The sequence below is a fragment of the Microcaecilia unicolor genome, chromosome 4 (assembly GCF_901765095.1).
Source record: "Microcaecilia unicolor chromosome 4, aMicUni1.1, whole genome shotgun sequence".
NCBI classification, from domain to species: Eukaryota; Metazoa; Chordata; class Amphibia; order Gymnophiona; family Siphonopidae; genus Microcaecilia; species Microcaecilia unicolor.
Window position 1 is genome coordinate 99,558,393 of NC_044034.1, and position 12,357 is coordinate 99,570,749.

Sequence of the window (12,357 nt, forward strand, 5' to 3'; positions counted from 1 at the left end):
CTTTTGTAAAATACAAATAAGAATGTTGGGAAATGTACATATATTTGCCTGGACAAGTGTGGAGGAAATCCAAGAAACTTTATTGATAATCAATTGACGTTCCAACATGGCCGTGTTTCGGCATCAAAGCCTGCATCAGGGGTCAAATAAATCTTCCTCGGTTGTCACTTGATAAAACCAAAAGAAAATCGGGTAATGGGACTTCCCTCAAACTCAAGAATTTAGAAGTCAACTATGAAGCGCCTCAACGGCAATACACAGAAATGACATCAATAGTACTATTTGTACTATTTTAGGGTATTAATACCCTCCTCTCATCATGTTAAGCCCGAGCTAAAACAAGCACTTTTATTACAGTTGTGCTCACTTTGGAGCAGGTGCAAAATATGCATGCATTCTCAGTGTAAAATGGGAAATACATGCATACTTTTTCATTCCACCCAAACCACACCCATAATTTGCTCCCTCAAGTCTCTATGTCCCAAGCCTCTATATGTTCAAATAGCGGCTTCCTAAAATTGCTATTTACACATATGGCCGATCTAGGCATGTAAAGGCCATTATTTACGTGTTTAGATGCTTCTAAATGATCTTCTTAATGTTGATAAACTGCATTTACTAGTTAATACACGTTACTAAATGAGACCCTTTTTCCCCCAAAGAAACCTCTCAAACTGAGGGTCAAACATCAATACAGCCTGCAAAATAGCATATAAACATAGAGACAGAGAAAAATTAAGGCAGAGAAAGATTAGAGGGAACCCAGTCTGCCCATCCATGCCATCTGCTCTCTTTATTGCTACCTTAGAGATCCTATGTACCTGTCCCAAGCTTTCTTGAATTAATTTACAGTTTTCTTCTCCATGAGGTGGACATGGCACAAAGTCAGATTGCTTCTGAGTCTGTCTCCTTTCACCTTCATCCTATGCCCCCTAATTCCAGAACTTCCTTTCAATTGAAAAAGATAGTCGCCCCCCTCCTGTGCATTTATACCATAGAGGTTTTTAAACATTTCTATCATATCTCCCCTCTCCCACCTTTCTGTCCCCTAACGCTTTATGACAAAGATCATTGATCATTTTAGTAGCCACCCTCTGGACCCACTCCATCCTGTTTATAGCATTTTTTTTCATATTGTAATTCGTGTAATATGTGCTGTACAACCTCTAAAACTGTTTTTTTTTAATTAAAAGTTCAAATTACATATCTCAACAATATCAGAGATAATCGGAAAAACATAAAAATAAAATAGGAAATCTTCCCAACATTTTAAAGAAAATATACATCAATCTTTCGCCCACCAACTCTAAAACTGTTTTTTTTATTTCAACAGCAGATCATAGATAGTCAGGAAAGCCAGCCTGTTTTGTAAGGTCTTTTCTAATTTGACTGGGCCTCATGAGAACAGAAGGATTGCTCTCCACATCTGCAGATCAAAATATACATTGCTTAATGAAGGTACAGCCATTAGCAGTACAGAGAAGTCCTGTACACATATTAGTTAGATTGGAAAGCCTGTTTCAATCAACCAAGAAGGCTTATCAGATAATTGTGTTCATGCAAATATAGTTCAGACAATATCACCAGTTCTGCAGACTGTGCAGGCTTAACACAGATTGCTATGACCTTCTACTGCCCCCTATGGATACTTCATACTAGCACAAAACAAACTTTGTAATCTGTGGAATAATAAAAAGGTAATTATGCATTCTGAAAACTTCAGCAGATACCAGACCTTAGGGCCTCTTTTACCAAACTACGGCAAAAGGGGGCCTGCACTAGCGTTGGCGTGTTTTTTTGACTTGTGCCAACGCCCCCTTTTACCACAGCAGGTAATGGCCATGCGGCAAGTAAAGCACTTGCCGCATGGCCATTTCGGGGGGAAGCCCTTACCGCCACTCATTGAGGTGGTGGTAAGGGCTACCATGCTAACCCAGCAGTAACTGGCGCACTGGGGGTGAGAAGTACCGTTGGGCTGCTGTGAGAACAAGTCTTGGTCTACCATCCATCCATCCCCATTTGTATGTGTTTTATGCGGTTCTACCCCGGTCTGACATCCAGCATATTAAAATCACCTATCAGTAGTACTTCCCCTTTCCTAGCTATCTTGTGGATAGTCTATGTCCATTTCTTCTGACTGATGGTGACCTGTATATTATTCCCATGTAAATACATTTTTCTTTCCCTCTTTCTAATTTAACCCAGAGCATTTCTTCTGTACCCCACGTCCTGCAGTTCTGTCACTTTAATATTATTCTTAGCATATAATGCCACTCCTCCACCCTTTTTTCCTACCCTGTCCTTCCTGAATAGATTATAGACAGGTATAGCTATATCCGATTCATGGTTCTCTGTGAACCACGTCTCCGTGACTGCCACTTAATCCAAGTCTGCTTCTATCACTGTAGCCTCTAGATCTAGAAGTTTGTTTCCCATACTGCGGGCATTGGTATACAAGGTTCTCCAGATGTTACCCTTTTTTTCCTCTTCTATAGGGGCATTGGATGTCCTACCTTCCTGAGGGTTATTTATGGCTTTCTGGCCTTTTTTTTTACCCATCCCCAGCAAGTCTAGTTTAAAGCCCTCTTTATTACTTTAGCCAGTCTGTCGCTGAAGACACTCCATCCCTTCCTTGATAGATGGACACCATCACTGCTCAGTAGCTCTGGAAAGTCATCCCAATAATGCCAAACAATCAGGCACACCTGTTTGAATTGCCTTATGAGTTTATACAGCCGGCTATCTCTTATGTGGTAAAGTGCAGTACTCAACACTTAACTGCCTAAGTGACATTGCATAAAGATAGGACTAGCTTTTATGTGTCCGATATGGCTGCTTAACTTAGGTGGTTAAGTGTGGAATCTCGGCACTTAACTGCATAAGTGCAGACTCTACCCCTCGACCGCCTACAAAATAGCCAGCTTTAACTTTAGCGGTCTGTGGTGATATTCAGCAGTACTAACCGGTTATCAGAGGATAAACCCATATAAGTGATTTAAATGGCCAGGAGCTGTTTGTAGCTTTGAATGCTGACTCCATAGATTATAGAATCTTATAATCTATGGGTAATCTGGAACTTGTTGCCAGAGGATATAGTAACAGTGGTTAGCATATTTGGGTTTAAAAAAGATTTGGACAAGTTCCTGGAGGAAAAGTGCATAGTCTGCTTTTGCGACAGACATGGAGAAGCCACTGTTTACCCTGGGATTGGTAGCATGGAATGTTGCTACTATTTGGGTTTCTGCCAGGTACTTGTGACCTGGATTGGCCACTGTTGGAAACAGGATACTGGGCTAGATGTGTGCAATGAGTTGATAGCTGTCACCTCTTTTTTGACCTTTTTTGCAGGTACGTGCAATGTGTTTATAGCTGTCATAACTTTTTAAACCTTATTTGCAGGCACGTGCAATTTGATGACACTTGTCATCCCTTTTCTGACTTTCTTTGCTGTCCTCCCTTTTTTAACCTTCTTTACAGAAACATGCAATGTGTTGACACATCATCGTGCAATTTGATCACAGCTGTCATCCCTTTTCTGGCCTTCTTTACATGCAGTGAAATTTGTTTTCAGCTGTCATCCCTTTTTTGACATTCTTTATAGGTACATCCAATGTGTTCACAGCTGTCATCCGTTTTTTGACCTTCTTTGCATGCACGTGCAATGTGTTGATACCTGTCATTCCATTTTTGACCTTTTTTGTAGGCATGTGCAATGTGACAACAGCTATCATCCCTTTTTGACCCTCTTCGTAGGCACATGCAATGTGTTGACAGCTGTCATCCCTTTTTGACCTTATTTCCCAACACATGCAATTTTTTGACAGCTGTCATCCTTTGTTCACCTTTTTTGCAATGTGTTGATAGCTGTCAACCCTTTTTGACATTATTTGCAGACATGTGCAATGTGTTGACAGCTGTCATCTCTTTTTTTCACCTTTTTTGAAGGCAAATGCAATGTGTTTACAGATGTCATCCCTTCTTTCACCACCTTTGCAGGCACATGCAAAGTGTTGATAGCTGCCATCCTTTTTTTTGTTTACCTCCTTTGTAGGCATCCCTTTTTTTGAAGTTCCTACAAGGGAGGTAAAAAAAAAGAGATGACAGCTGTAAACACACGCACATGTCTGCTAAGAATGACATGTGCAGTGTGTTGACAGCTGCCATCCCTTTTTTTACCTTCTTTGCAGACATGTGCAATGTGTTGACAGCTGTCATACCGCTTTTTACCTATTTTGAAGGCAAATGCAATGTGTTGACAGCTGTCATCCCTTTATGACATTCAAAGGAATGTGCAATATGTTGACAGCTGTCATACCTTTATTTTTTTAACCTTTTTGCAAGACATGTGAAATGTGTTGTCATACCTTTTTTTGACCTTCTTAGCAGACATGTGCAATGTAATGATAGCTGTCATCCCTATTCTTCACTTCCTTTGCAGGCATGTGCAATGTGTTAACAGCTGCCATCCCATTTTTTTGACATTCGTAGCAGACACGTGTAGTGTGTTGACAGCTGCAATGTGTAAGCACGGTTATTCCTTGTTTTCACCTGCGTTGCAGGCAAGTGCAATGTGTTGACAGCTGTCATCCCTTTTTTTCACCTCATTTGTAGGCACATGCAATGTGTTGACAGCTGTCTTCCCTTTTTTCACCTCCTTTGTAGGCACGTGCAACGTGTTGACAGCTTCCATCCTTTTTTAATATACCTTCTTTGCAAGCACGTGCAATGTGTTGACACCTGTCATTCCTTTTTTTCTACCTCCTTTGCAGAGTACCAAATTCAAAGATCCACCTGGTCTCCCTTCTTAATAAAGTGTTTGTGATTTCCACCTCTGTGATAATCGGAAGAACAGTTTGTAAATTGTGATAATTTGTAAACTTTATTGGTTTTAGGATTGACAAAATGTTTGGTCTGCTTCGTGATGTTGCATATCTGACCACATTTGTAATGTCCAACAACTTTTTCCTTATTGATGGTGGAAAGCCTTACATCAGCTGGGCTGACAATCTCTTTGATGTTGTTCGTCCTTGCAAAGGCTACGCGTAAACCTACGTTTTCAAACGTGCTCATTGATTTCATAATGTCCCATCTGTTCTTGATTAAATTCACAAGATGGAAACTGTATTCATTATACTGCATAACCATCGTGAGTGTGTTTTCTTCTGTTTGACATTTTGGTGTGCTGGACAACAGTACATGCCTATCATTATATTTGGCCCTGTGATATGCCCTCTTGAGGACAGTCTTAGTATAACCCCTGTCAGATAAGTTAGACATCAATTTATTTGCCTGGATTTTGAATGTAGAAAAATCTGTTCAGATGCGTCTCAATCTGAGCATCTGAGAGAATGGAAGGCTGTTCTTAAGATGCATGGGATGGCAGCTAGAATTGTGTAGAAAGGTGTTTCTATCTGTGATCTTCTTAAACACCTTTGTGACAAATTTGTTGGAAACAATATTGATCTCCACATCTAAGTAATGAATGCAATCGAAAGAGTGTTGTTCAGTAAATTGAATATCTTGGTTGCAACTGTTTAACCAAATCATGAATCGCTGAAGATCCATTTCCGTCCCCTCCCAGAGCATGAAAATATCATCTATATATCTCCACCAATGTAAGATGGCTTTCTGAAAGGGAGACTGAGCAATCCATGCCGATTCATAATTCATGTAGAGATTTGCTATCGACGGGGCAAATGGAGTTTTTTGCCCAGTGATAGAATCGTAGTGTGTGTTATAAGTCAATGTGAATCATCATAACCACGCACTAAACCCCAGTTAATTTACCTGCGGTTTCTGAGGGCTTTTTCTCCATTTTTTTTTAATAAGCACCAGTTACTTTACAGCTGGAGCTTTGTTTGGTATTATATTATAGTCCATCACTGTCCACTCATAAAATCCTCCAACCAGCATACAAAAACAACTGTCAGGGATCTCAATCTCTCGTGAAGAAAGGATATGTGCAAAAATAGGCACTAATCTGGTGCTGCAGTTCTTAAATCTTCCTTCATCCGCAGCGTTCAATTTACACGAGACTCACACATGGTTAGATCATCTCCATCGTTCTCCATACAAACATCAACTGGTCTCAACACAGGCCGTGTTTCATTACATCTTCATCAGGAGACCTTTCACAGCCCCATTAGAGCGTCTGGTACACGTGGCTGGTGGCACCGGAAACAGGGTGGACCTGTTTGCTTCTGTTTGACTGGATGTGTGCGGGATGAATCCATTGAATGGATCTCCTATCTGAGAGACAGTGTCAAGAGAAGTCGGATGTAAAATCTGCTTATTCCATTGCAGTTGCCTTATACACAATGGATGAACTAGAATGATATATCGCTGTGCTTATGCGATGAATAGACAGCTCCAGAGGACGCCGTTGGTGAAACACAGCACTGTGTGGAGCTGCAAGAAAGGAATTGTTTGTACAAAGAATCTATGGACAAAAAATTAAAACACTAAGAGGGTGTGTTGTGAACTTTGGAAGATCTTGAACACAACTGAAATGGACTATAAAAGTGTGAATTTTAAATAATGATGGAATAATTGTGTTAATAAAGAGTAATTTGATAAGATTTAAAATCTAAAAGAATATCTATTCCTATAAAGTTTTATACTATATCTGTATTAAATTGGTTTTGATCATTTTTATATAACAGGTCCAATCAGATCCAGTGGCACAGCTCCTTGTCTTCTTCCTACACTACCCCTTGTGGAGTTCCCTCAGTATTGGCACCACTTCTTTTTAATATATTTTTTTCTCCGCTCTTGACCTTTGTTGAATCCCTTGATCTAGACATCCTTGCTTATGCTGACAACATTCAAATTCTTGCCCATATTAATCCTGCTGATACTTCCTCTATTCAGTCTTTAAATACCAAGTTGGAACAGATAGCCTCTTGGCTTCATAGCATAGACTTAACCTCAATCGTGGAAAATGTACAGGCATTTTATTTTCTCATTCAGAACCTCAGCCTTTAATCTACCCTGTCACTATAGTAAGTATTTTCCTCACTTTGGTTTCATCAGTTCAGGTCCTTGGATACAACACTGATCTTCCATCCTCATATTGCTAGAATTATATTCAACTGTTTCTTCAAGTTAAGAGAGCGTTATTCGATCCGTCGCCTGTTTACCATTTCAGCACTTTGAGTCCTTCATCAATCCTTTGTACTTTCTGACCTTGATTACTGTAATGTACAACTACAGGGGCTTTGAAAGAAGGATATCTAATGTCTGCAGTTGGTTCTGAATGCTGCTACATGCCTTCTCACTGGAGCACAACAATTTGATCATGTCACTCCTTCACTCTGTGATGAGAACTGGTTGCCTGTCTCATTCCGTATTTCCTATAAATTGCTTCTGTTAGTTTATAAAATCTATTACTCTGGTCAAGCTCCCTATCTCTCGCAATATCTGGTACCGTATTAGCTTTGTTCATCTCAGGAATTTTTGCATCAGGTTCCGTCCCTTCATTCTTGGATCGTTAACGTAATAGGTTGTCTTCTTAAGAATGCTGCCCTTCTGGTACTCAGGCTGGAAGTTTCCCTAGTTTAAACTTTAACTTTAAGGCTTATTTGTTTGCTATGGCTTTTGATTTGGGCCATGTTTCACAGCCTGCTGGCTTGGCTGCTGCCTCCTGATGGTTTGTTGGTTGTTTCTACACTCCTGTGTGTACCTCCTTTCCTATTTCCATTGTAGTTCCTTTCCTCCTTTTATTTATTTAATGACTAATGTAAACCGCTTTGACAGAAGCTTCTCTTAAGTGGTATATCAAGACTGATAACAAACTTGGTAAACTTGGAAACATGATAGGGCTTTGGTTATTGTCCTCTCTTATGTTTAATAGCTCTATAGAATATGAGTGTCAACTAACTCTGAATGCACTAATACAATCCTTCCAAAAATGGTTGGCAGTACTCCATCTTTTTAAAATGTTTCATTGTATTGTACAGATATTGTGAGCATCATATCCATGTTATTTTAATGTTATAATGCGTTACCTATTAAGTTTCATTTATATTGTGCTGACATCATACCATATCTATGTTATATGAATTTTCTTCCACGCTGCCTATTATGGTTATCATTCATATTCTGCTGATATTCATCATATTTCTCTTATAGGATTCTTCTACAGTGCTGCTAAATATTCATATGTCTGACATTATGAGGGACATTTTTTATATGATGTTTAAATCTGACTTTGGACATTTTGCTCAAAACATCTAAAATTCAAGTGGTGAATATAGCGTTTTTTGAAATTGAAAAATATTTATCTTTTTGTTTTGAAAATGGGCTTTTTCTAGACATTGCTGTCCTCAGTGTGTTTATATTTTTGGACCATTTAAAAAAATGTCCAAGTGAAAAACGCACAAAATCAAGTCATTGGGATGTAGGAGGAGCCAGCATTCTTAGTAGACTGGCAGAGCAGTGGGACACCCTAGGGGGCACTGTGGTAGACTTCATAGATCCCAGGAAAACATCTCACCCCCTTATATTTTATGGTGAGCCCTCCAAAACTCACCAGAAACTTACTGAATCCAACTGTAAACCACTACAACAGCCCTTATGTCTTCAGGTGTCACCTGTATATGGGGACAGGTTTTTGGTGGGTTTGGGGGACCTGACACTTTCTGTCACAAGTGTAACAGTTAGGGTGTGATATGGGTCTGGGACCTCTTCTCTACAGTGCACTGCACCAACCACTAGGCTGCTTCTGGGACTTGCTTGCTGCTCTAATAGGACTGGCCGTAACATCTGATGCTGCCATAGAGCTTGGTATGTACTGTTTCTTTCACATCTTTGCGGTATTGGAGGGGGTCAGTGACCACTGAGGGAGTAATGGGGGGGCCATTCCTTTATTTCTCCACTGGTCATCTAGTCACTTGGGGAACTTTTTTGTTGCTTAGTCGTTATTACAACAGGTCTAGCTCAAAACGGCCTAGTTTTTGTCTTGTTCCATTATGGCAGAAAAATGTCCAAGTGTTAGGAATCCTGCCCTTAACTTACCCCTGACTTGGCCTCTTGTGATTTGAACTCACTGTGGATGAACATCATAGAAAAGCATTTAGAAAATGGGTTTCAAAAATAGCGATTTGAACATTTTAGCAAGCAAAACATCCAAATGCTGATTTATGCCACGTTTTAAATGTTTTTCTCTTTCAAAAATGAGCTCCAGTATCATCTTAGGATTCAACTTGCTATCTTCAAGTATGCCTCATTAATTGTATTTTTGCTTATATTTGGTCATTACTATTGTTATCCTGTTAACAAAATTGTAAGTTTTATTGCAAGCTGTACATCGCCAACAGTTTTTTTGCATGTGTGGGACCCCTTCTTGAATTCACTAACCCTGAATCTTAAACATCTGAGGTATGTACATAAGTATTGCCATACTGGGACAGACTGAAGGTCCAACAAGCCCAGCATCCTGTTTCCAACAGTGGCCAATCCAGGTCACAAGTACCTAGCAAGATCCCAAAACAGTTTTATGCTGCTTATTCTAAAAATAAGCAGTGGATTTTGCCCAAGTCCATTTTAATAATGGTCTATGGACTTTTCCTTTAGGAAGCCATCCAAACCTTTTTTAAACCCCGCTAAGCTAACTGATTTTACTACATTCTCTTGCAACAAATTCCAGCATTCAATTACATGTGAAGAAATATTTTCACCGATTCGTTTTAAATTTACTACTTTATAGTTTGTGTGCCCCCTAGTCCTAGTATTTTTGGAAAGAGTGAACATGCGATTCATGTCTACCCGTTCAACTCCACTCATTATTTTATAGACCTCTACCATATCTCCCCTCAGCCGTTTTTCTCCAAGCTGAAGAGCCCTAGCCACTTTAGCTTTTCCTCATAGGGAAGTCATTCCATCCCCTTTATAATTTTCAACACCTTTCTCTTTACCGTTTCTAATTCCACTATATGTTTTTTGAGATGCGATAACCAAAATTGCACACAATATTCGGGTGTGGTCACACCATGGAGTGATACAAAGACATTATAACATCCTTATTTATGTTTTCCATTCCTTTCCTAATAATACCTAACAATCTATTTGCTTTCTTAGCCGCCGCTGCACACTGAGCAGAGGATTTCAATGTATCATCAACAATGTCGCCGAGATCCCTTTCCCGGTCAGTGACTCCTAATGTAGAACCATGTGGAACCTTGTATTACATAACTATAATTCGGGTTCCTCTTTCCCACATGCATCACTTTGCACTTGCTCACATTAAACGTCATCTGCCATTTAGATGCCCAGTCTCCCAGTCTTGCAAGGTCCTCTTGCAACTTTTCACAATCCTCTTGCGATTTAATAACTTTGTGTCGTCAGAAAATGTAATTACTTCGCTAGTTATTCCCAACTCTTGATCATTTATAAATATGTTAAAAAGCAGCAGTCCCAGCACAGACCCCTAGGGAACCCCACTATCTATCTTTCTTTCTCCATTGAGAATACTGCCCATTTATTATTATTATTTATTGCATTTGTATCCCACATTTTCCCACATATTTGCAGGCTCAATGTGGCTTACAGAGTTTTGCTATGACATGTTCATTCCAGGATGTCAGATACACTTAGTATCTGTACATTTACAATTAGTAATGTGCAGAGATAAAGTAAGGGAAAAGAGAAGGAAGGTGTTAAGCAGGATAGTGTAGAAGGTGGCCTTTAATAACTGGGTGGGTTGGTGAAGTAGTTTTGTAAAGTTATGGATTCTCTTTGTAGGCCTTGTTGAAGAGGTGTGTCTTCAGCGATTAGTGAAAGTTAGTTATTTCATCAATGGATTTCAGGGCTGTAGGTAATGCATTCCACAGCTGTGTGCTCATGTAGGACCTTGGTGGTGTGTGTCAGCTTGTATTTTAGTCCTTTAAGCTGGGGAAGTGTAGATTGAGAAATTTGCGGGCTGATCTTATTGCATTTCTGGGAGGCAGGTCCACAAGGTTTAGCATGTAAATTGGGGCATCTGCGTGGATGATTTTGTGTACAATCGTGCAGATCTTGAACGCAATGCGTTCCTTGAGTGGGAGCCAATGCAGTTTCTCTCTTAGAGGTTTTGCACTTTCGTATTTAACCCTAATCTCCATTTTCTATCTTTTAACCAGTTTTTAATCCACAGTAGGACACTACCTCCTATCCCATGACTTTCCAATTTCCTCTGGAGTCTTTCATGAGGTACTTTGTCAAACATCTTTTGAAAATCCAGATACAAAATATCGACTGGCAAACCTTTATCCACATATTTGTTCACCCCTTCAAAGAAATGTAACAGATTGGTGAGGCAAGATTTCCCTTCCCTAAATCCATGTTGTCTTTGTCTCATTAATCCATGTTTTTGAATATGCTCAGTAATTTTGTTCTCTATAGTCTCTACCATTTTGCCCGGCACCGACGTCAGGCTCACCGGTCTATAATTTCCCAGATCACTCTGGAACCTTTTTTTAAAATCGGTGTTACATTGGCCACCCTCCAATCTTCCAGAACCATGCTTGATTTTAAAGATAAATTACATATTACTGTAATTCATATTAGTATTAAATGATTTGGTTATAGAACCTGTTGGCAGTTGGGTTGGGGGGGGGGGGGGGAGGATAGTAGGATTGAGGATAAACAGCAGGAGGTAAGATGTAACATATGTAATGTAAATATGGGTCAAATTGTAAATCATTAGCCTGATAGAAACTTCCTGGTGTTGAAGATTATTTTTTACATATATTTTGTGAAAAGAAGAACAAAAGTGGTTATTAAATCCCAATAAATATAATAAAACATATTGAGGCCCTTTTACAGAGCAGCGGTAAGCCCAATGTGGACTTACCGCTCGCTCTTCCGGAACTACCACAGGCCCAACGCAGTCACTGGTGGTAGACTTGCCCAGAGTGCACACCATTTCAGGAGAAAAAAGAAAACCCCTGGAAATGGAGTGTGCAGTGATAACCTGGTGGTAATAGGGCATCGCCACGTACTGCCTGGTTACCACCGGGTTAGTGTAGAAGCCCTTATTGCCACTTCAATGGGTGGTGGTAAGGGCTCCACGACAGTGGCGTAGCCACGTGGGGCCAGGGGGGCCTGGGCTCCTGGAGATTTGGCCCTGGACTTCCCTGCTGATGACCCTCTCAACCCCCCTCCCGCCACCAACCCGCCATCACCTGCCTTTGCTGGCTGGGGACCCCAACCCCCGCCAGCCAAGGTCCTCTTCTTCTCACAAAAGGCTTCCTTCTGTTTCTGACGTCCTGCACGTAAAGGCTTCCTTCTGTTTCTGACATCCTGCATGTACAACGTGCAGGACGTCAGAAACAGAAAGAAGCCTTTTGCGAGAAGAAGAGGACCTCGGCTGGCGGAGGT